The following is a 23,937-nucleotide window of genomic DNA, read 5'->3' on the forward strand; positions in this document are numbered from 1 at the left end:
ATCTCTTTTTTGTAGGTGTAAAATTGACGCTATAAAAAAACCGTATGAAACAAATTAAATTCCAGAAAGATTTGTTTCATTATATGTCGTATTTATTGAGAGAAAAATCTTTATGAATACCTAGCTTCATTTTTCAGCCCATCAAAGTAGAATGACCTCTTAAGTAAACTTAGTTTCAAATTTGTAGAAAAGACTCTTCGCTTGAAAAGTCTAGATTTTTATACAGAGAACCCTTATTTATTCCCTTATCTCTTGTTACTTTTAAAAACGACCTCCCGCGTCGAAATTTGATTAAAACAGACACATTCGGCTGAATTTCCACGCCTTGCTCGCAGAGCCGGAGCGATATTCCGCCTTCAATTCAAAGCCAAGTCTACTTGGCGAGGGAGAGAGACACAAATATCGTTATCCACCCTTCATTTGCAAATGAAACGAGGAATCTAATAAAAAGGCCGGCTCATAACGTCGGCGTACCCCTTTCGCGGAAAAGCTGGCCAGGTTTTATATTCGCCCGTGCAAGGGAAAGTTCGTAAACTCGTAATTAGAATCGACTGGCTAACTCGATTCAAGGGTGGGGGGGGGGAGGGTTCTAAAAGCGCCCTGCAACGAATACGCCGATGTACGAAATTCAGAATAAATTTATTAGTCGACGTAGGAGGCTGTTGCTGACGGTCTCTTTGAGACGTCTGTCGATAGCCCTCGTCGTCACGCACCGGGTGTCCCATTTCTTCCGTCGCCAAGAACCTGTCGGGTCACTCATCTGCACGCTTCTATCACTTTTACGCATCATCGATCCACTCAGTCACTTGAAACGTCCTTAGACTTTACCTATATACAGGGTGTCCAATTTATAACCTCTAACGAGATCCGACATCTCCGCAACCAAGCGCAGGAAAGTATTTCTTATCTTCCAAAGTACTTTATGATCTCCGAAACGATCTCTGCCGGTGATACCAAGGTTACCCAGCTGTCTTTTATTTGCCACCCTGTTTTGTGAATAATCACACAATCGGTGGCTAAGAAGGAGCTTAATGGCAAGGGTTGAATGGGCATTGAAACGCGGTTAACATCGCGACCAGAATATTGGGAAGGCTGTGCCGGACTTCCGAGTCACCCGGTGTGCAGGCCGAACGTCGAAGGGGCCGAGGCTGATTTGCTTTTCAGTCGCGCGACCGTGGAGGGCTGGATCGTTTGAAGTTCGGGCCGTGTTTGCGATGGAACAATTTTTTCCACGCCTGCCCCTAGGTCCAGCTGAATTCAGGCATTCACGGGGACGTCGTCGGCGGGGCTAATATCCGGTGTCCGACGTGGAAATCCCTCCACCCTATCGCCCCAACTTTCCTCTTTGTTGGCGCGAAAAATTGGCCAGCTTTCTCCCACCTTCCTCTGACTCGCTTTCACGCCGGTCGGCGCGGAGATACTTTCATCCACGGGGTGTTTAAATTAGCCGCAGGTTACGCGCAAGAATCATTCGCCGCCCCCGTGGAGACTTTCAAATCGAGCAAGCGCGTTACCGCCAACGTCACGCCCAATTCCTCGGAACTACCGTCGACGTCAGTGAGTCGGCGGTCAAAGACACCCCCGGAGCAGCGATCGCACGGATAATGCCGATAGGGTGTGCTGGGAAGGCGGCCATCAAACTTGCCGGCAGAGTTTGCCAGATGTGGGCCCGCGACAGAGAGTAGTTTGGAACAGTCGTCCCGTGGAAACGGTGCTTTACGAGGCAGGGGGGATTTTAGAGACGGGGACAGGACCTAGTTGCTGGATCCTCCGAAGATCTTTGCGCGAACCCGGCGAGAGCTGGCAAGTATGTTAACGAGGAAAACAGGCAAGTTGGCCCTCGATCTTCTACTAATCACTGCTCCGGGGGATTCTCAACGGACGAACGCGTGGGACACGTGAGACTGATGCCTGTGCATTGGGGTTTAACCTGTGCGGGCTGGGGATTAATTGCTCGCCAGAATTTGGTCGCATTCTCTCCATCCCCACGCTGGATTTTTATTTTGTGTTGTTTTCTTTACGAAACACTTTCATCTCACGTCCCGCCTTATCTCTGCAATATTCTTCGCAACGATCTTTCTTATCATGGCTCTAATTCTCTTTCTACTCGGCATCAGAATCTTCTTCCCAGACCTGCACACTCGACACCTAAATTCGAATCCTCCTTCGTCTATATTTCTGCTCACTATTATAATTCCCTTCCTCCTGATATTCGAGGGCTAAATTCCTTTCTGATTTTAAATGTAAAGCTCGACGATATAAATCTATACACTATCCCTAACCCACCCCTATATTCTTTCTTTTCCCTGCCTTGTCCATGTCCACCCATTTACGTTTATGCTTTTACTTTGCCTATGCGTCATAAATTGTTTCTCTATTTTTTCCTTCTCTTTCCTAGATTTAGTTTTAATTATTTAGTTACGGTTAGGCTTCTAACAGTCTTGTACCGCAGCCTTTCACTTTGCTACGCTCTATGTATCACCGTGCTTTGTATATTTCCCAACTAATAAAGACGAATAATAATAAGAATAAATTGAACTCTTGATGGTCCTCTTGGGAACTCTTTACTCTTTACTTCGATTTAGTGGTATTTTTTTACAGAAATTAGAGGTGTTTAGGAGACGATCAACTCTCCATTTCTGTATCACGGAACGAGGAATGAGAAACTGCTCGACACCCTGTACGTGAAATGACAGAGGGACCGCAGTACTCTAAGTATGCAGGAAGTCCTTGTTGTCTTCGTTATACAGTGATTGCGGCCTGTCCCTTAACGTTCCTCTGTCTGCTGGCGTCTGAACCCTCGCTCGTTTAACCAAACGAGGCGACTGATTTTTGAGTCGCATCCACTTTCCTCGGGGGGCACGCCGAAATCCCCCCGACGCACGGAATGCCAGCGTACGCGCATTTCGGAAAAGGTAGAATGGCGAGTAAGTGGCGCGGCGGGCAGTGGAAACAGGTGCGCCCGACGTGGGCAATTGAAACGTTAATGGACGTCAGGAAAAACTGCGAAATCAGAGGGAAAAGCGCGCGCGCCACGGCGAGAGGAGGCACCGAGACTTTAATATTATAGAGTACAATGCGAGCCTCGATGGTTGCGGGCGCGGGCAATTTTAATCGATGTTTCCGGATTGTCGTCGCGACGCCTCCCGCTCTTTTGTCGCCCCGGTAATTCTCGCCCGCTAACGATTCGATTGTCGACGACGCTGGGAGCCCTCGTTTAGCGTTCATCGCCGCGATGAACATTCATTCTCCATTATTTTATTATTCCGCCTCCCGTGCAGCGTTTCGCTCTGCGCCGGGACGCAAACCTTTTCGGATCGAACAGCCCAACGGACTTCTCTCGGAATTCAACGTTCCTTCCAAAAAGAAAATTCAAGTTTTTGATTTCAGCGAGCCGCAACTCCGGGCTTCGATAAAAATTCGATAACCGCGCCCCGGCAAAAACGCATTTTTATCAGCGGCCGCGGCGCGACACGGCGAAACAGAACGCGGGGGTTGGAAAAAGCGGGGGAAGCAGGGACGGCTAATGCGCCGCGGAACGAATGTATATTTTTTGGCGAGATTACTGTCGTTTTTCAGCAGCTGCCCGAACCACCCTTGCGCCTGAACAAATGGCGTCCCTGATCGCCCATTGCCGCTAAAACTGTGCGTTTTGTCTCCGTTACGAACGCGGCGCGGGGCAGCCGCCTCTCCCCATCGAGGGCGGGAGAAATTATTTCCCCTAGGCTTCGCCGAAAATTCGCGCCAGAGCTCGGCGCAACTAAATCACTCGAGAAACGCCAGCCAGCCATCGGCTGAGCCATCAGACGCTGAAGCGACCGACTAGGTCTAAGCAGTGGTCCGCTACGAAGCCGCGAACCATCGGCGATCCTAGGCGAGGCTTGCTCGGAGCACTGAATAGAAATGGACCAACCTGCAGCTCAGCCCTGGACGAGGTGCAGCCCCACGATCAGTCCAGCATGCGTCCGAAGTGTTCACGGGTTGCTGCGAGGCTGACACCGCGCGGAAGCGGACGAGCGGAGCGAAACTGCGCTCGGGTCGAAAGGCCATCGGCCAGACAACCTACCTACGAATCTGGCCAACCAACACCGACCAACGACACCGACGTGCACAGGCCAGACTGCGTTCAGTTCGCGCGTGAACGCGTCTTTCTCGCTCCGGCTGGCACCGGCTCCGCGATGACGCACGCGGAGATCCGACCGGCTACTCTTCATCGAGCCGGGGTCGTTCCTTTTTGGCTGCTCGGATGCTGCGGGTAGACTCCGGCGGAGTTGCTTTGGCCCGCGCCGCGCGCTCGGGCTCGAGGTAGTTTGTAAGTTTTCTGGGGGGTCGCGGAGGACCTTACGGTGGTTTCAGGATCTGGGAGTTGAGGGATTGCGGGCGAGGTAGCTGAGGTGCGGGCAGTTTTAATGGTTTTGGGGTCTGAGGGATTCTGGTTCTGGGGACTTTGGTGACTTTGAGGGATGATAGGTTCAGGGGGTTTGAGGAATTTTAGTTATGGGGGTTTTGCTGAGTCTGGAGGGCCTTATTAGTTGAGGGGTCTAAGGAACTCTAATTGTAGTGACGCTGTTGACTATGATGGGCCCTAGTAGTTAAGGTCCCATTAACTCTGGGGGACCCTAGAAGGTTTAAGGGGGGACAACAGGGTAATGGCCCGAAAAGGAAACTACTTAATGAATCTTTTTGAAACTTTCAGGACATTTTAGTGGATATTTAAGCTATACGAATTATTTTTTTTAAATTTATTTTAAGCAGATTTATATGTAAGCTGTACGAAATCAAAGAACGTATAGTTTCTGACACATTTTGGTTTGCTGATTTTAGAAGCACCGTTTCCTCAGAAAACTGTCGATCAAATTTTTTGCAGCGCAAAATTGCTGGCCCTGTACAGCTTGTAAATCTACTTTAAATAATTTTCCAAAAAACAATTCCTGTAACTGAAATATCCACTAAAAAGTCCTGAAAGTTTTAAACAGACTCGTTAAGGAGTTTGCTTTTAATAAATTTCCAAAGACACCTTTAATTTTCGAGCTATTACCCTGTTGTCCCCCCTTAAATGATCCTATGTCTCTTGCTCTTCGGGTTGAACGGGCACGACCTGGATCCGCGCGAGAATATCACGGCTCGTAGACTCGTTTAGGTTCTACTCCAACGGAAATAGTGTTCCCCGCGCCGAAAATAACGCGGATAGCCGACGCCTGGCCCGCCCCGTCGCGTGCATGAATGACTGACTGGCCAGGTGATGATCCCGCTGACGACGCAACGCTTGCGTAACCCGTAGCATCTCGGTGCATCGTGTCATCAGCCTTTCATGACGGCTCTTGGGCGCTCTTTTTGGCAGACTGCTCGCTGTTTTGCTCGTTACTGAAGCGCCAGCTTGCTACTTCGATGGAAGCCTAGTTCTAGTGTTGTACGCGAAGCTTCAAGGTTCATTTGATACTTTCGAGTTCTAAGGATCCCTACAGTTGCTCTACAAGGTCTGAAGATTCTTCTTTAATCTTCTTTAATCTTCCTCGTCCTAATACTGATGGTCCCATTAATTTCGAAGACCCCGATACAACTTTAGAGGTCCCAGAATTCCTAATACTGGTGGTCCCAGTAACTTCGAAGGTCCCAACACTACCTTAAAGGTCCCAGAATTCCTAATACTGGTGATCTCATTAATTATGAAGGCCCAACACTAGTTTAAAAGTCCCAGAATTCCTAATACTGGTGGTCCCAGTAACTTCGAAGGTCCCAACACTACTTTAAAGGTCCCAAAGTTCCTAATACTGGTGATCTCATTAATTTTGAAGGCCCAATACTAGTTTAAAAGTCCCAGAATTTAGTAACTACTTTAGAGGTCTAAGAAGTCCCACTTCTAGTGCCCCAAGAAGTCTAAAGGTCCTCCCAAACTAAAACCCTGAACAGGCCCAAGTTGGATTCAGAGGGAGTCCCAATTTAACCACAAGTCCCCGATTTCTTAAATGCGACTACCTCGCAAACGAAGATCTCCGCGAAAAAGTCTCGCCGCAGGTTTCCGACAGAGAATCCCTTAGCAGATGATGCGGGCTGCTACGGGACCCCCTGCACGTTACGCGCACGGAGTAAAGTCGAGCAGCTGGTCAGTCATTCACGCAGTTCGGCCGTGGGACGTTAATTTACACGGCGGAGACGTAAACGGCCGAGCTTCCACGTTATTTCGGTCGTTACGGCCGGCACGTACATAACGCGTCGTTGACAACCGGTTGTTTCGCCGTTTGCCGAGGCTCCGGTGACCATGAAATGCTCGCATCGCGAAAAAGTTCGCTGCACTCCGTGCAATTCGATCCTATCGGCCCCTTCGAAGACGCCTGGCCAGTGGAATTTATGGTGAACTGGGACTGAATCACTGCAGGAGTGTCACGGATGAGAGCTGGGACCGCGGGAAGTGAAATGGGTCCTGGAGGCCCACAGGCCCAAGAATTTAAATGCGCGAGAAGTCGAATGAAGATTCAAGGAGTAAAAGATCAACGAACCTGAAGATGCAAACACCTAAAAACTATGGCCCAAAAATACAATAATTCTAAAGATTAGGCCCCGAAGATCCAGGGATCCTAATGCCCACAACCCCGGAGATCCTACAGATGCCAACTTCTCATGCTCTTAAGGCCCTGAGAGGCCCAAGAATCCAAAACCCAAGGCCCAAATGAAAACGAACGTCCAACCACTCGAAGGAAGGACATCAATAGTCCCCCCGCGATAAGGCCCAAAATGAAAAATCCCGGGCCCCAAATAAAACGAAACCATCGTGCAATCCCAGGTATCTTCGCTCCCCTCAACTTACCCGCGGCTGTTTTAATTGCGAGTTAAAAACTATCGAAGCGGGCAAACGGTATCGCGAGCGAGCAGATAATTGCACGATGACCCAGAGCTCGGACCACGTCGAAAACACGCCGACGACGCAGCAATTGCTCGCTTACGTTGCTTCGAAATTTAATTACGCGTGCCAGGCATGAGATCCTCGAAGGAAGTTAGATTAACTCCCCGCTGGGAAGGGGCGCAGCGGGGAGGGGGCTGACAAATTTGCAGAGAAACTTCTCGACCGGGGCCCGGTGATCATCGTGTCCTCCACTTTCGAATGGGAAACGACCGTGGAACACGAGGTGCAGGAAGGAACGCAAACTAAACGAATTCGGAAGGTCAATGAAGGCTTCCTCCAACGTCTCTATCATTTTTGACAGCGATAACACATTTTCCAGGGAATTCATGGCCACTGGGGTCCTTAATCACAGACGCAGAATTCGCACAAGTTTTCAGTAGTTTTCAGAGCGAAGTTGATTAGTCTAGCCGCTATAATTTCACATTCAGGGGACCTTCGGGAACGCGGACAAATGTGCAAGGAGATCGCGCGAATGAAAGGCGATAGTGGGTAAATGATTCCGCGGCGGAACGATGTCAAAGGTCTATCGGCGCTTATCGTGGGAACGTTGCGTCGAGGAGAAACGCCCACGAGCCTTGAGTAATCGATTAAGTGCAACGAATTGTTCCGAGGCTCTGCTAAAGTCGGTTATTAGTAACCCCACGATCACAGCCGCTTTTGTGGTGCTGTTCTATAATTGAAGGTCAATGGCCCTTCTTTTACAGAATCACCTCAGAATATTCTACAAAGGGTATTCAACGCACGCGCAATTTTTAAAAATTTCTCAGTATCCTCTAAGAAAAGGTAACGAAGATTTTGCGAAGGTAGGAACTGGATCCTGATCCACTTTGGGCCCAAAGGGAAGCCTTCTTCTCGAGGATGCTCCCTGGAACTTGCAGTGCCTCGAGGTACGCGCGAGCAGTCGCGAAATTGACGTGGGGGTGGAAACGTTATCCAGGGAGGGCGGGGGAGTCCTTTCCGCGAAAATTCCCAGCACGTGTGAGCACTTTGCCAGGATGGCCGTTAGGCACACGATGATACAGTGGATGTACGTTATCCAGAAGCGATAATGTTGCGGTTAAAAGGTTCCGCGGTGGCAGGGGGCTAGCAAAGGGTTGCTCGCTCCACCCTCGCGGTGGGGATGAAGATAAACAACGCGCAAGACGGCCAGACCGCAATTTATTCGCGCAATTTAACTGAAATATGCCCCGGGTGATACTATTCAGATTTGAATACGAGAAACGGGTAATGGGTTGATGTAAATGCTGGGGAAACGGCGCAGAGACGCTGTGGGAGGGTGGAAGCTTGCAGGGGGGAGATGTTTCGCAAAGAAATTTTAGAGAAATAGGGCACTGAAATGGGGACTCACGTTTTCGATGCTGGAACTTGGAGTCTCCTGTGGTGGGCCTGGCGCTGACTCTGGGCCTTGGTACCTGTGGAAGATTCAAGATTAGTTGTTGATATTTGAAGATTAACTCATTATTGAGAAGTAATTAGGCTAAGTAGTTTCATATAGAGCTACTTCAGCCAAAGGTAACCTAGGGTAACCTAGACCACAGACAACTACTCTGAAATGTGTTGAAATGCTGAAAGCTGTTGCGTACTTGTATACGTGTGACTTGTTTAGAGAGAGAGTTTGACATAAGAGGGTAGGCTTTTGTTACGGTATGCTTTGGCTCGGTTGGTCAACGACTCACGCGGATTTCTCTCCGAAAATCCATTTTGCGTACCCTTGCGAACCCTTTCACGTATCGTGCGCCGAAAAAAGTATTAAAAATTCACGCTGTTACTGATATTCCCACAAGGTTCTAATGCACTGTTTAATCATTCCAGTGAAGTAATAATAATTGGATTCCGTTTGCCCCTAATATTAGTTTACCGCCAACACTGAAATTTACAGTAAAATCTAATTTTAAAAGTCTCGCAGAAAGTTGCATGATGCACGAGTGTCTTAAAAGTTTGTCTAGCCCTGAGAAATTCATCGGTTCAGTCAAGTGTGTGCATGGCATAGTGCATATTATCTCGTGATTTCTCAATTCACAAGTATCTCACTCATATTTCTCCAAATATTCCTGCAACTATTCACTTACACTAAGTTCAACTAAAACGTATTTATACATTATAAATAATACTACGTGATATGTATAAGCATTAACATTAATGTATCGAACGATTAAACATTGAGAATAAAAGAGATTTCAGTCGGCGCAGAAAATCATTTGCAAATCCAAGGCCAAATGTTACAAATTGCTCGATATCTCGAGTTCTATCGATTATAGTTAATAATAATTTATACTGGGCGGTTAGTGTAAATGTTGTTAACATTATTTGTCACAGCAATAGCCACTGGAATGGATATTTTAGCCGAAAATCCATTTTTGCCGAAGAATTCGCTGGATTTCGCAATTGTAACTAACCGTCGACCTTGTTTTGATCGGGAGACATCATTCCTCGAAGTCTACATAAGGAGCTCACAGATCTTCGTGTACTCAGTCGTCGTCGGTCCTCCGGACTTAAAGGACCTCCGCGAACCCTGGAGCTGCCGAGCCACCTGGATCCACTGGACTTCCTGGGGACCTGGTTCTTCCTCCCCCTCCCCCCTGGAGCTGCCGAGCCACCTCGATGCACTGGACTTCCTGGGGACCTGGTTCTTCCTCCCCCTCCCCCCGGAGCTGCTGAACTTGCTGGGGACCTGGTCAGGGGTTCAACCCTGGTTCTTCCTCCCCCTCCCCCTCCGCCCTGGAGCTGCCGAGCCACCTGGATCCACTGGACTTCCTGGGGACCTGGTTCTTCCTCCCCCTCCCCCCGGAGCTGCCGAGCCACCTGGACCTACTGGACTTCTTGGACTTCTTGGACTTCCTGGGGACCTGGTCAGTGTTTCAACCCTGGTTCTTCCTCTGACCCCTCGTCCCTCTGGCCCGGGTAAGCATACTCGGTTGGTGCCGATGAAATTTTGAGGTACGTTGAGTCATTTAAAATTGTATTGTTCTGTCAAGGCCAAAACAGCTTTCTCTCCATTTCTAACTGATTTCTTCGATTGTTTTTCATTATCTGTCCTATTTCATGCATTCCTTTGAGGATTCTTGCACGAGTCTTTCTATTTCGTGTATTTCTTCGGTGGGTTTGCATGATCTTTCCTATTTCATGCATTTTTCCGATGGATTTATATGATTTACTTTATTCGATGTATTACTTCGATGCGTTTCTTTTATTTAATGCATTTCTTCGATGGGTTTAAATGATTTATTCTGTTTCGTGGATTTCTTCGGTGGTTTTCCATGATTTATTTCATCTCGTCGACTTCTCCGATGGTTTTGTGTGACTTCTGTCACTCGGTCATGCATCTCATCGATGGGTCTACATTCTCTGCTCTTTCCTTCAAGTACTTATCTCTGCGGTGGTTTTGCATGCTCGTGCGTGCTCTGCTGTTGGTCGAAATTATCTCGATCGTCTCCAACTCAATAAGCTTTTCCTTAATTTCTTTCCAGGCCGACCACACCGTTACTAATATATAGTAGTTGATTGTTTCAGCTTTTCAGGTTCACCGTTACTCGGGGAATGGAGTGATAGTGAAAAGGGATCGTGCAAAGTGACAGTGAAAGAAGACATCTAAGGAAGCCTAGGCTAATTTATTATAGTATGAAGTATTTAAGGTCCCATGTAAAATTGCCAAGCAGTCACTAAATCGTTAACTTTGTTGTTCGTTTATTGGCTCCTCATCTGGGATGAGGAGGTTACCGCTGCTTCCGTTTGCGGAAGCAAGTGACTGAGCATGGAATCGGTATGGGTGGATCGGTTTCATCCCTTGGTGTTCTTGTCCAAAGGGAAAAGTTTCGGGCGTAGGGGGTGCACCTTTTGGTACACTGCCTGCGTAAGTCACCCGGTTCGATTACCCAATCTCCGTGTTAGACGGCTTAAGTCAGGTCAAGTGTTTGCTCCTGACGAGTTGCATCGGAGCAACAGGAATCGTCTGGGAGGCGCCGAGCGCTTTTCCCTTTCGACTTGGACAGCAGGGTGGTAGGAACTGCGCCGTCCAATACTCGTTTCATGCTTACCCTTCGCCTTTCCTTCTTTCCTGAATTTCTTTTAATCGAGTGATTGCTTGGCAGTTCCCTAGATTCTATATCTAAACCGAAGGGATCGATGGAACTTTGTTTCCATCCATCTCTTTGGTTTAGTAGGCTTCATGTACAGGGAGATCGATGGAACTTTGATTCCATCTATCTCTCTACGGGTCTCCAAGCGCAGCAACCTCCTCGCGGTGAGACCTGGTAATCGGTGAGAACCGAGCCGATGGCTGCGATTGTCAAATATTCTAGTCGTATATAAGAATTTCTTTAACTTGCAATACTATGTAACTTAAAATGTTGTTCGATTGTTCCTACCGAACCCCAGAACACGAATATAGTGTTAAGATGGAAGAATAAGTGCAAGTTGGAATATTTCAGCGAGATACTGGAACTGTTGAGTTTTTCACAATTTTTAAAGTCCTCTCTGCTTCAGCATCTTATTGAAATATACAAAGTTACAATTCCTTTGCGAGGTATTCCACGTTACATCATGAAAGCATGTCTTCCACAAATAATGTTGTTGTTTATATAAATTTGTATGTTAAATAAATTTGTTTTGCGTTAAATAAACCGGAATGTGATATCGTTTTATTTTCTTCCTCCGTTCTCTTCCGTTGAACGAAATATGTTCATAAGACGATTTTTAAATTGTTACTCTAACAGAAACATTTGTAAATCGCGGGCATTGACTCTAAAAACATAAACTAGTTTCACTCGTGCTTAATTCTAGTTCCTACCACGCGTAGCGTTACAATCTGTTTTGAGACTTCACCGGTAACGTTGCATGCGACACTAAAATGGCAAGGGGGTCCTAGGACCCCCTAAACCGGCGACACAAAAATACATTGCTTGATAGGTCTATTCTATACCTCGTCTGTGCCTAGACTCAATTCGCAAGAGCGAGCCGATCACGAATTGTAAGAAGATTAACCTTAACTTGTTTAGACATAAAGAGTGACCCAGAAACGAAGCCTTTTTTAGCCTCTTTTTGGGCCCAGGATTTTGCAACTGAATTTTGTGTCAAATGATACCTTACGATGTGACATAAATCGCAACAAATTTTAGAGTTGAGGTGACAATTAGTTTCTGAGATATGGAAGGTAAAAAAAATCAAAATCAAGAAATATAAATGTCTGTGTAGTGGATGTTTTTTTATATATATCGTCCACCATATTGAATCGGCCATTGTGAATATTGAAAATCTAAGTTCAAATTCGTTGTTAGCAGTCAGCAAAACCCCTGGAAATAATTATTTAAATTATCGGACTGACATAAAAGTCCGTACCTACATCGAAGCGTATAGGCTGACGCGTTAACGAATTTTCACTTCTTCGACCTCCCATATCTCAGAAACTAATCGTCACCTCATCTTGAAAATTTCGCGTGATTGATGTCTCACCGTAAGGTGTCGTTTCGCATAAAATTCAGTTCCAAAATCGTGGGCTCAAAAAGAGGCTATTTTTTGGGTCATTCTTTGGCTATTGGTCTAAACTGAACCACGTCCTAGTGTACATTCATCTCTGACCTGTGCCTAGTGACTAATAGCACCTAGAGTTCGTAAAAGCTTTGAGATTTGACATCTCCGAGTGAGATAATCTTCCTACCTCTTCTCCCAAAGCCTCAAAGCTCTTTGGGCCTCTCTAACCTTTCCCTGTGCCTAACCCCGGTCTACCCAATCCCCACAATTCGAGCCCCATCTCCTCCCGATCGCGACCTGCTTCAGCACCCATAATATTCCTGTCCCTCCCCCGGAGAGTAGTATCCCAGGTACAAGAACAATAAACCAGCAGCGCGAGGGTTTCGCTGCGGGGGCACGCGCAGCGATTCGAAACGGACGCAATAAACCGTCCCTCAAGCTCGAGCAGCCTGTACGAAGACGCGAGCGTATTATAATATCATGCATAAAGTTTCTTTCTCCCCCTACCATCGCGCGCAACTTTATGACTTCATAGGGGGTACGTGGCGGCTGGAACGGTGGCTGCTGCGATACGAGGTGGGGCGGAGGGCGATAAAGGACGGGGGTACCGCGGATCGATAACCAATATCCATGGAAACTGGATCCCCCACGTCGTCGGTGACGGAGACGGCTCCTTCCTCGCCTTGGGACGCAGCCTCGTCCCGTTTTCCCCACACGTACGATATTACGCGTGTGCAGGTTCGCGCCAATTCCCCAGGATTTCCCTGCACTCGTCGACTACCTCGCTCCGCGGCAGTAGGTACTATCCGTACCCTCGTTACATCCCTAATGCACCTCTTTGGGTGGCCCGAACGAAAACACCATTGCGGAGTCATCCGGGTCATCCTCGTGCAGTGCTACAGCACTGTACTCCTCAGCTGATACCTCGGTAGAGCCACCCAGGTCCTCCGCAAGGTCAAATATTCCGCGTCTCGGCTCAGAAGCTAGGACTAGACCACCTGCCACTGCGATGGATCGGGTTTTGAGTCGTAAAGGTTGTTCCCAACTCGCGATATGTTTATGGGAAGAGAACTGGCGTCAGAGGGATCATCCTCTGCCTATCGTGGCGCTTTTCGAGGGCTGCTCCGTGGCGGAGTTGGAAACTGGCTTACGAGCTTAATGACGGGTCCGCTGCAGTCCTTTTGCAAGCTGAACGCCACCCGGAAACTCCACGGTCCGCGGCCGGGGACCCCGGACTGAGGGGCAGTCTCCTTCGACGCGTCGTCTGGCTAATGAACAGGAGCCCGGCGAGTCTGTTAACGGCGTTAGTTAGCCAGGCTAATCCCATTGACATGTGGAAATTAGATTTCTGGATGTTGGTCTTCGGGGAGCTGACTGCCGCGCAAGTTTCCCTCCGACTGCGGGTCGACTCGTTTAGCTTGTGTACCACCCTTGGGGCCCGGGGCGACCAAAAATCCATCTTTCGGAGGTCGGCAGCGCTTTCACTGTAAGCTTCCTACAAAATGGCCACCTTTTCGGCCACCGAGTCGCATGAAAGCGGAGGGGACATTCCGTGCGAACTCGGACAGATTTCGGAGTAAATTTTCGTAGATTTTTGAAATTTGAATGTATATTCTCCTTTTTTCCGATTTTTAAAATCGCGCCCGACGTTAAAAACCTGCATTTGTTTAAAATAACTGCACAAAAATGGTTCAAATTTTTTTTTTGAACTGAAATAATTTTTTCTTAAAACTTCAATGTCTTCTCTATAAACACCGTAAAGTTCATCTCCAACCGTTTAATACTTCCATAGCTATAATGTATTGAGAAAAAGTTAGCACTTAACTTCAAACAGCTGTGAAATCGTCATTTTTGAAAATTTTGAAAAATCCTTTGAGGTACGTTTAAATATCACTAAAGACTACAACATATTCAAATTTCAGCGATCTACGAAAACTCACTGCGAAATCTGTCCGAGTTCGCATGGAATGTCCCGGAGTTCAGATTCGAAGGAGGAATGTTCCAGGGTGAGGTCATCGAGCGGGGCATGTCCGGTTCACGGTAAATATTTAGATAGGTCTGACCACGCAAAGGACAGCGAAAGGGCGCGAGGCAGAAAACCGTGAACTTCCGCGGTAGGTTCTAGCGCTACTAGGGCTACTTGTGCCATTAAAAATGGAACAAAAGCGAAGCGAACTTCTCATCGACCTTGCGAAATTGCAGAACAACTTCTACATCAAGGGAGGCGTCTTCTTCAGTATCAGATAGTTGAAAATACTCTGAAGTATTCTAGATTTCTTCAGGTCCGACCATTCCTAGACTCGAAGGAGCGCAAATGCTTATTGTTTCCTCAAACTCTGCTCCCCGAAGCTGAACCCCAGGTCTCAGGAACCTTCTTCCACGAGACACCACCTTGAACTTATCTCCCCACTTATCAGGCTTCACCCTGGGGCAATACTGCGTTCAATTGACTCGTCTTTGGGGTAGTGGGCCGAAGTTGAAAGGCCCCCGAAGCCCAGGGCCGCGTGATTTACCGCGGCAGGGCGCGAGAATGGAAGAAAAATTGTCGCGGATAGCGGTTTATTTACGGGGACAGGCGGTTCAGGCGAGGGAAGACGAGCACGCCACTCCATTATCCGCGAGCTGCCCCGCTGTTTCGCCGTGCAAGCGGCCGAAACGGCGGCTGGATGTCGTGACTGCTGGCTGTAAATCAGCATCCACACCCTCTCGCGACGTAACAGACATCCTAACAACCCCTGCCACCGGGCCACGTCAACGGTATTCGATACGGACAACCTGCGACCCGACCACGGAACAGACTTCCCCTTGTCAACACCAAACGCTCCTAGCCTTCCCATCTACCCCACGGCTACCCCTGCGAGTCGTTTAGGTGGAGTGATCAGGGAACAGGAGGGGGTTGTTTTTTTTTGGTACTGACCGAATTAAGGGTCGCTGACGTTTGATGGAGTTTGATGGTGGGTGGTAGAATGAATCTTCCGAGGTAACGGAAAAAGTACTCCGGGAGGGTGGATATTGCTGCTTGGCGCATAAAATCTACGGCTGGAGGCGATCAGTTTCGAAACTCCGCAGCTAAAAGGTCTGAATTAAAAATCACCTCGAAGCGACTTCTACCCGGGAGGGAAAAACGCAAGCTGAAGTTGCGCCTCGTCCGCAGGAAACTTGGTTTAACAATTAAACTATTATCAGGGATGAGGGGTCGGTCTCGAGCGCGGAATCTTCTCTGAAATTGTTATTACTTCGGAAGCAACCGTGGGCATCGAGCGCGCCGCTTTAACCTCGTTATGGGATTTTGCTTTCGGCGAGTGGAAGCTCTGCGCGCTGTGGGTATCGTTCTTCAGTTTTTGAGTGGCGGAAATTTCTGTTAATTCGCCCGATGGCGGCGGGTGGGGAGATTATTGCCGGAAGCACGCGGAACGAATTGAAAATTATTGCTGCGCGTGCCCGTGCACAATCGGATCGTCGGATCGTTAATTACCGTTTGTTTTCTGCCCCTCGAACTCCGGCAATCTCGCCGCGATTGAAACGGATCGGTTTCCAATCCTGCGACCTTAGTTCGCTGGAACAATCGGTGGGCAGCGCTCCGCTGTGCCCCCCGATAATCGCGTGCCCGGCGCGGTCGACTCGTAATTTTCGACAGGTTTTATCCCCGGGGAGCTGGTAATCGGATTCAAGCGAATATTCAATTTCGAGGGACAACATTACGAGGCTGCAGCCGCTGCGAAAATCACAGCTTGGGAATTATCGGAGGTGTGAATCCCGAGGTGAGGCTGAGAGCTGAAAAGTGGGGAATCAAGTGCTGAGCGTTGGATTTCTGGGAGTTGCATCGCTCAGAGTAAAATCGCTAAGAGCTGGATTGCTGAGAGTTGGATCGCTAAGACTTGAACCGCTGAGAGTTGGATCGTTGAGAGTTAGATCGCTGAGAGTTGAGTGATGAGAGTTGAATCGCTAAGAGTTGGATCGCTGAGAGCTGAATCGCTGAGAGTTGGATTGTTGAGAGTTAGATCGCTGGGAGTTGGATCGCTGAGAGTTGAGTGATGAGAGTTGAATCGCTAAGAGCTGAATCGCTGAGAGTTGAATCGCTAAGAGTTGAATCGCTAAGAGTTGGATCGCTGAGAGCTGAATCACTGAGAGTTGAATGGCTGAGAGTTGGATCGTTGAGAGTTAGATCGCTGAGAGTTGAGTGATGAGAGTTGAATCGCTAAGAGTTGGATCGCTGGGAGTTGGATCGCTGAGAGTTGAGTGATGAGAGTTGAATCGCTAAGAGTTGGATCGCTGAGAGCTGAATCGCTGCGACTTGGATTGTTGAGAGTTAGATCGCTGGGAGTTGGATCGCTGAGAGTTCAGTGATGAGACTTGAATCGCTGAGAGCTGAATCGCTAAGAGTTAAATGGTTGAAAGTTTCATCGCTGGGAGTTGGAAGTTGCAAAGTGAAAGGCCTACCATCTGAGGCTGAAGATCCAAAAACTGAGGACTCAAAGTGCCGAAGATCGACACTCGAGATGCAAGTCTCTGACACCCAAAATTCACCCACATTTCCCTCTCCCCCGTTCCAAAAACCAACAACTTCCACTTTCGCAACCCTCCACTTCGTGCCTCGGTCTCGACAAGAGGCAGAGCTGCAGTGCGAATGGCAATTATCTCGGAGGTGATAACTTCGCCAGGGCCCACGCTGATTACCGTATCAGAACTTGCCGTAACGAAGCGCGGCGGCCAGGCCACCGCCGCCAACTCCTTAATTCGATTTCAATTTCGATATCGCAGGTAACCACGATATATCCTGTCTCTCGATATCGTCCAGCGACTCCCGTAAATAATCCACTCGCTTGGCGAGCCTCTTAATCGCGACCCCCGCTCCAAACGCGAAACCTCTGCGTCCAATCCAGACAAAATTTCAAGTAGGTAACCTCGACTCTTTCCCAAAATTCATAAATACTTCAGGGTGTTTCGAGCAATACAGATCTCAGTGGTGCTTGGAAATAGGAGACTACTTGAAATTTGAATATGTTGAAGTCTTTAGTGATATTTAAACGCACCTCAAAGGATTTTTCAAAATTTTCAAAAATTACGATTTTACAGCGGTTTGAAGTTAAGTGCTAACTTTGTTTTCAATACATTATAGCTATGGAAGTAGTAAACGGGTGGAAATGAGCTGTACTGTGCTTATAGAGAAGACATTGAAGTTTTAAGAAAAAATTATTTCAGTTTAAAAAAAAAATTAACTAATTTTTGTGTAATTATTTTAAACAAATGCAGGTTCTTAACATCGGGCGCGATTTTAAAAATCAGAAAAAAAGGAGAATATAGTTCTATCCTTCCCCTTGATGGACAAATTTTCAAAAATATGGACATTTTAAAATTCGCCTCGTAAAAATTGCCGAATGTTGACGCTGCGTACGTTTAAGTATCACTAAAGGCTACAACGTATTCAAGTCTCAGCAATCTACGAAAACTTACTCCGAAATCTGTCCGAGTTCGCATGGAATGTCCCTACCTCAGAAGTCTCCTATTTGACAAACAGGATTGAGGTCGAATATTGGGTTTCCTTTACGGCTGTTCGGTTTATTCAGGGAGGCAGATGTTCGATTAATCCCAGCGACAGATTTCGCGCCGAGCTAATTACGCGGAGCAAGCGAGCCGAGGGCTAAAAGTAGCTCCTGCCGCGTTCCTCCGTCTCGATCAGAAATAATTCCCGCGGCTTCTGGTCCCAGGGGGAGCGCACCTTTCGGCCGTAAAGAAGCGACGGGGAAAAGCCTGGACGGGCCCGGGGAACGGACAAAGGGAGGACGTGGACAGGTGGATTCAAAGAGGACGTACGGGCGCGCGGCGGTGGTCGTTTACCTGGCGGCGACAGAATAATGAAAATACGAGCGGCGATCGTGCGGTCGGAAACGAGCAATTGGTCACGGTCGTTAGTAAACCGTTAGTACGGTACATCTTCTCTCTGTCGCTCTGTCCCTTCGTCTCCCTCGCTCCTGTCCGCAATTTGCGAATTAATTTCCCTGAACTCCGCTCTCGCCGGGCGGATTCTATTTTCCAGGAGGATTACGGGCGAGCGGGCGACTAAGGATGGACACTAAAACCGCTCCTTAATGAGTGGCCGCGTTGTGTCGAGCCTGTTGCAGGGTGCACCCCTAACTTGACTGAACTTCACAATCAGCTGATCGTTCCAGATCTATATTTTCTGCTTTTTAGAGATCACCTTCTCCTCCAAGAACAGAACTGCGCTGTTAAGTAGCTACGCACGAGCTTTTCCAACGCGATTGCTTCTCGCTTTTCCCAACCCAGACCGTTAACTGCGCGCGAGACCCGCGGCATCCGATTCAGCGACGAAAAACACGAGAAAAATGTTATACGAACTTGGGGCTGCAGGCTTTAGTTTCCGAGCAACGGCAAATTAATTGTGCGGCGCAGCCAAGGGCAGCGCGGCCCGCCGCCATGTTAGCCGTTGGGAACCCGCGCGCCCAGCATCCACTTTAACTCATCCTTAACTGGCTAACTAAAGCCCGCACCACCCATGTTCATATAACATTTTTTCCGTGTTTTTAGTCGCTGGATCAGATTCCGTGGTTTCCGCGAGCATTTAACGATCACCCCGCGAGAGACAGGCGATTTTAACGCGGCGACAGAGCCGTGGGTACTCGCTCATCGCGCTGTAATAGCAAGTAGGATGGTGCGTCGATAGAAATTTGGTAAAAAAAAATCGCATTTGACATTGCGCGCGATGCCAGACACGCCCAGAGTCAGCGACCTCGCGTCGCCGTCAACCTTGCGCGCGTTTCACGGCCCGATTCCGCGCGAAGAATGTGAATGCGCGATCGGCGGGTATTTTCGTCCCCTCTCACTCGCCGACGGGCCTGGACCGGGCCTTTTCCCACGATGTTTCAGTAAGCATGATTGCGCGAACGCTCGCCGCATACGAACGATACGCCCCGCTCGAGTGGGAATCGCCAGTGGCGCGCCACGATATCCTCGGATTTCGCACTGGATACCATGAAAAGTCCCTCGAAACTGTAACTCGATCCTCGTAACCAAAGTATCCCGCAATGTCGCAGGTACCTGCGTGCGCTCTCGCCACTTGACGCCCCGCGTACAATGGATCCACCCGAGAATAATTATCCCCGAAAAATGAGCGAGAGAAGTCCTCCCCGGGGGGTGTTTTAATTGAAGGAGGGAGGCTTGCAGCAATTTCTTTCGAGCAGTCAACGCATCAACGGGTGTTTCGCCGCGCTGTCGCTCCGCAGCCGCATAAATTATATTAAAAGCATGACGCCCTATCGCGAGAGGAGCGACTCGTCGCTCGCGGTCTGATTACGAAAGTTTTCAAGTAAATTAATCGCCCGGGCCGCGCGCTCGTCGTGCGCTGGTACAACGAGCCAGCCTCGCTCCGCCAGGTCGGGCCGAACCAGGTCACGGAACCGTGGAAATCGTGTCTTGGTGCCGTGCACGCTCGCGGACGGGCCGGGCACGGTGCTCCGAGCGCCGGGGGATCCAGATGGGGATGATTAAAAGCGCTCGCTAGCTAGGAGGCCCGCTGATTTCACGCCAACCTTGGATTTTCTGAGATGGGCACGCTGCTCCCTGCGCTTCGAGGGGGTGTTACGAGGGATGTAATTGGAGCAGCCTAAATGCATGACTCTACGATAATATAGAGATCCCGAAGCTCGCGGGGAAGGGATCTGGTGTCCAAAGATAAGGAAATACGCGTCAGTCAACTTGAAACTGCCCCTGACTCTCTATCTTGCAATTCACCCCCTTGTGTAACTTTCCAGCCCCCTATCATTTCGCTACGTGCTTCCTTAACGCTGGAATGAATACCAATGCTAATTTTTTGTGAGCCACCCATAAGCTTCTATATGCAAATAAATACCTTTCCTCCAAAACCGACTTATAAACTATTTTTTTTCTCAAAATATTATATTCGAACAACAACTCTGTAGATTTTTAGCTTCTAATATTGAGATCTGTAAAAATTACAATTTTTTAAAATTTTCTTCGTTTTTTATCGACATATGGTAATCTAGAATTTTTCCACAAAAACTGTGATAAAATTTAAATAAAAAAAAACTATTGGAATGCATTCTAGAGACCTTGAAAATGACCCATGATTTTTTTCATAACGATGTGATTCTTTAGATGAAAATGACAGTGGTTCGAAAATTGCTCTCGGTTTCAGCCACCCAGGTATATCAAAGTTGATCGAAGAAAGAGGTGTGTCAACGAAGGGTTAATGCTGAAATTGGGCACACTGTACCCCCAATGAAAATAATATTTGTATACTTATTGAATCTAATGATATTAGGTGCCGCTTCGCTTAGGGAAGTTTGAATGAAAATCTCTTTTGCTTTGAACTGCCCTATTTATTTTATTTTGATGAATTTCTCTAAACAAAGGAACACCAACTCAATATTTGTAAAGTGAAAATAGAAAAAGAAAAACAGAGTTCGTCACTGTTGTCCTCATTACTATCCCAGGATTAAAACTGAATCTACTCCGTTGCAAATAAAAAAAAACCGCGAACCGAGCCCCAAATCCAACCTGCAATTAGTAACGAGATCAAGTTCAAAACCGAGGCACCGATAGCGCCGAAAAAAGCCCGGTTCGAGTGGCGAGGTAGCAGGAAAACGAGCTAACAGCGACAAAACGCCCACGCGCGCCGAGTTCCCCGCAATTTCCCCGTTGGTGGTGGCCGCAATTACCAGGTAACTCATTTGCGCGGCTGGGAGAGGGGGCAGGGGGCGGAGAGCTCGAAACTAAAAATGTTTCTTCCTTAATTAACGAGACGCGACACAACGGAAAAGCAACGCGGGGGGGGGCACAAAGGAGACTTGAGCCGGCCGAGAGGAGCCGTCCGGGGAAAAGCATTGTCGGGATCATAATTGCGACCGGCGACCATACGAACGATACAGCTCCGGCATTGTTAGCGGGCCACGGGACCCAGCCGAGCGCGTTCCTTGGATATCGTGATTAAATTGCACGCTTTGAAGCGGCCGCGAGACTTAATTGAACCGTGAATTGCAGTCGCGGAACGAATTTTTCTGGGCCAATTCGCCCGATGCATAATTCATTCGCCCTATTTAGCTGTCGCCCGTACGAAGCGGGACGGGCGTGGAACCGAGAGCTGGCGTGTTTCGGCGCGCAAACGGGAAACCGGTGTTAATCACGGCCTGGCAAGAATTGATATCTTCCTAGTGTGCGCAGTGGAGCGCGGCAGCGATCTTTAGGTATATATGAATTAGGAGAAGAGGAGTCGCCGAGCGGGCTGCGTAGCGCAGTGGCAAGTGCAGTCGCCTAGAAAGCGAGAGGACCCGGGTTCGAATCCCGGTCGACTAGGAAAATTATTTATTTTTCTTCTATATTTGAGTAAGTAAATATTAGTAGATTTGGATAAGTTTACACGTATGATTAATTAGAACTGATGATTATAACGCAGCAAAAAAAATATCTGGTGGAATAATTGAGTAGAATGTAAAACAAATATAGCAGAATTGAGTCAAACTACACACAGGGTCAAGCCAGAGTGGAACTGAGCACAGTGGAATGGAATGGTGTAGAAAATATACTACAAATACTATCGAGTAGAATGTGAAAGTACATTCGAGCTGATTAGGCACATCCAACGGATCCCAGAAGTAGCCGAAGAGCCTCTCGAGCAAGGACGACGCCCTCTCCACCATCGACCGAACAATTCGCGGCACCCAGCCCTCCAGGTTCTCTAGAAGACGCAGCCGTGGAGGAGAGGGATTAAGAAAAAGCTGGATTAACGAGCACACCGTGGAGCTCCGAGATAACGAGGCAGGAAGGCGAGGAGATCGCGCCGTTTCCGTCGACGAGGAGAGAGACGCCCGCTATTACCTTGCCCCGCTGTTTTCTTGCTGGATCTCCGCGACAGTTTTCAAGCAATGACGCCTGAACCTCTTTTTCCAGGCGACCCAGGCCAACAGACAAGATAATCTTATTTCAAACAGAGAGCCGGCGAGCGCGCCTGCAAAGTTCCACCTTTCTCCGCCTCCGTTGCCCCCGCCCTGGCCCAGGAACGGCAACTTCCTAATGCGATTAAAAGGGAACGCGAACGTTCGAACGTTTAATTACCGTCCGCCAGCGGAACGACACTCGTCCCTGGACCGCCGTGTCCCCCGGGCGACGCTCGAAATCGCCTCCGCGGAGTCAGCAGGATAATCCGACAGAATCGGGCGAACGTCATCCTCCCGGAGACTCGATGGCCCGAGGACAGCCCCGACAGAGTCGTCCCGGGGAATCGAAAGTCGTCGGCTGCCAGGGAAATAAAGATAACCGAGGACTCCTCGAGAGCGACCCCTTGATTCCTCCCAGAGGAATCCTCTCGACGGGACCCGGCAAACGATTGTCGAAGGCACGGCGACAGGACTCGGTCAGGAGACTGCTGGCTTGGACGGTTCTTTTTTTGCTGGACCGGGATAGGGGTCAGCATTGTTCGACTGCTATCCCGAGGGAGGCGTGCTCTTGATATTTCTCAAGGCTGGGAGGGAAGATTAGTTGAACCGTTGATGACATCTACGCTAAAGGGGATTCAGGCTTCGCTCGAACAATTGTTACGATTTTGGTGAAACTTGGCATAGAGTACCTTATATATATATTTTTTTTTGACAATGGGCTGTCATGTTTAGGCGGGAAGGATAATATTTCAAAGTTAGGGGTTGAACTATTTAGTCGGATAAATGGCCAATCTGCAACTCTGCAGAGATATTGAGGAAAATATGTTTCCCAACTTTCAGGACTAATTTCCAGAGTTCGAAAGAGTTCTGGAACTTCTCAATAGGTTCTATTTGAAACATGGACCGTGGAACTTTTTTTAAAAATGTTCTCACATTAAAGGTTCCCGTGAGAACTGATAAAGTAAAAGTTTATTACTCTGCAAATCTTTATGTCCCTTATAAGAAATTTTACTTCATTTGGTGTTTTAAATTATTGAAACCAGTGAAGTATTTGAGCCGTTTATCTTGAAAATGATCTAAGATTCTAAGTCCATTTATATTTAAAAATTTTGTATATACAAATTTTTAATGCTAAGTTCAAGTTGTACACGTTACTACAGTCAACAAAAAACAATTGACAAATGGACTTAAGCCACTTTCAAAATAAACGGCTCATTTATCACATTTCACGCAAATACTCAGCCCACCCTAAAAGCAATGACCCCCCTGAATGCACCCCCATCCACCCTGGCTCTCCAAGTATCTTGCCCAAAATCAGGAATCTCTGCTTTCAGACGGTGCTGCCTAGGCCGTCGATATTTGGCAGAGAGCAGGCTGGCAATTTGCAACGGCAGAGGCGGCCACCCCCGAGCAGACGCGTCCCCCTGCTGGCCCGTATTAAAATGCGCCAGCATGATTCTAATAGAAGGCATTACCGGCCCGGGGCTGGATGCAAACACGTTGTAATGTATTCATATTGGCCCGGCGTGCTCCACGGACCTCAAAGCGAGGGCTCTTCCTCCGCTGTGATATTTGAATTTTAATGCGAACCTTCGCCATCCCCCTCGACCCGCCCCTCCCCGCGCCACCCCCGCAAAGCTCCCTTATCTCTGCAGGCGC

The 23,937-nt window shown here is 48.2% G+C and overlaps 2 protein-coding genes across 2 annotated transcripts in view; one reads left to right on the forward strand and one right to left on the reverse strand.

Moving 5' to 3' along the window:
* Positions 1-23,937, reverse strand: part of Alpha-man-iib (alpha-Mannosidase class II b) — a 106,429-nt gene that overhangs the window by 61,398 nt on the left and 21,094 nt on the right. The window contains exon 2 of the mRNA XM_076828403.1: positions 8,250-8,313. The gene's annotated coding sequence lies outside the window, so the exon portion shown is untranslated. The remainder of the gene's footprint in view (positions 1-8,249; positions 8,314-23,937) is intronic.
* The window catches only part of Beta'cop (coatomer subunit beta'), a 106,847-nt gene that overhangs the window by 18,764 nt on the left and 64,146 nt on the right, over positions 1-23,937 (forward strand). The window lies entirely within an intron of this gene.

This window comes from Andrena cerasifolii, chromosome 15 (genome assembly GCF_050908995.1).
Source record: "Andrena cerasifolii isolate SP2316 chromosome 15, iyAndCera1_principal, whole genome shotgun sequence".
Lineage (NCBI taxonomy): Eukaryota > Metazoa > Arthropoda > Insecta > Hymenoptera > Andrenidae > Andrena > Andrena cerasifolii.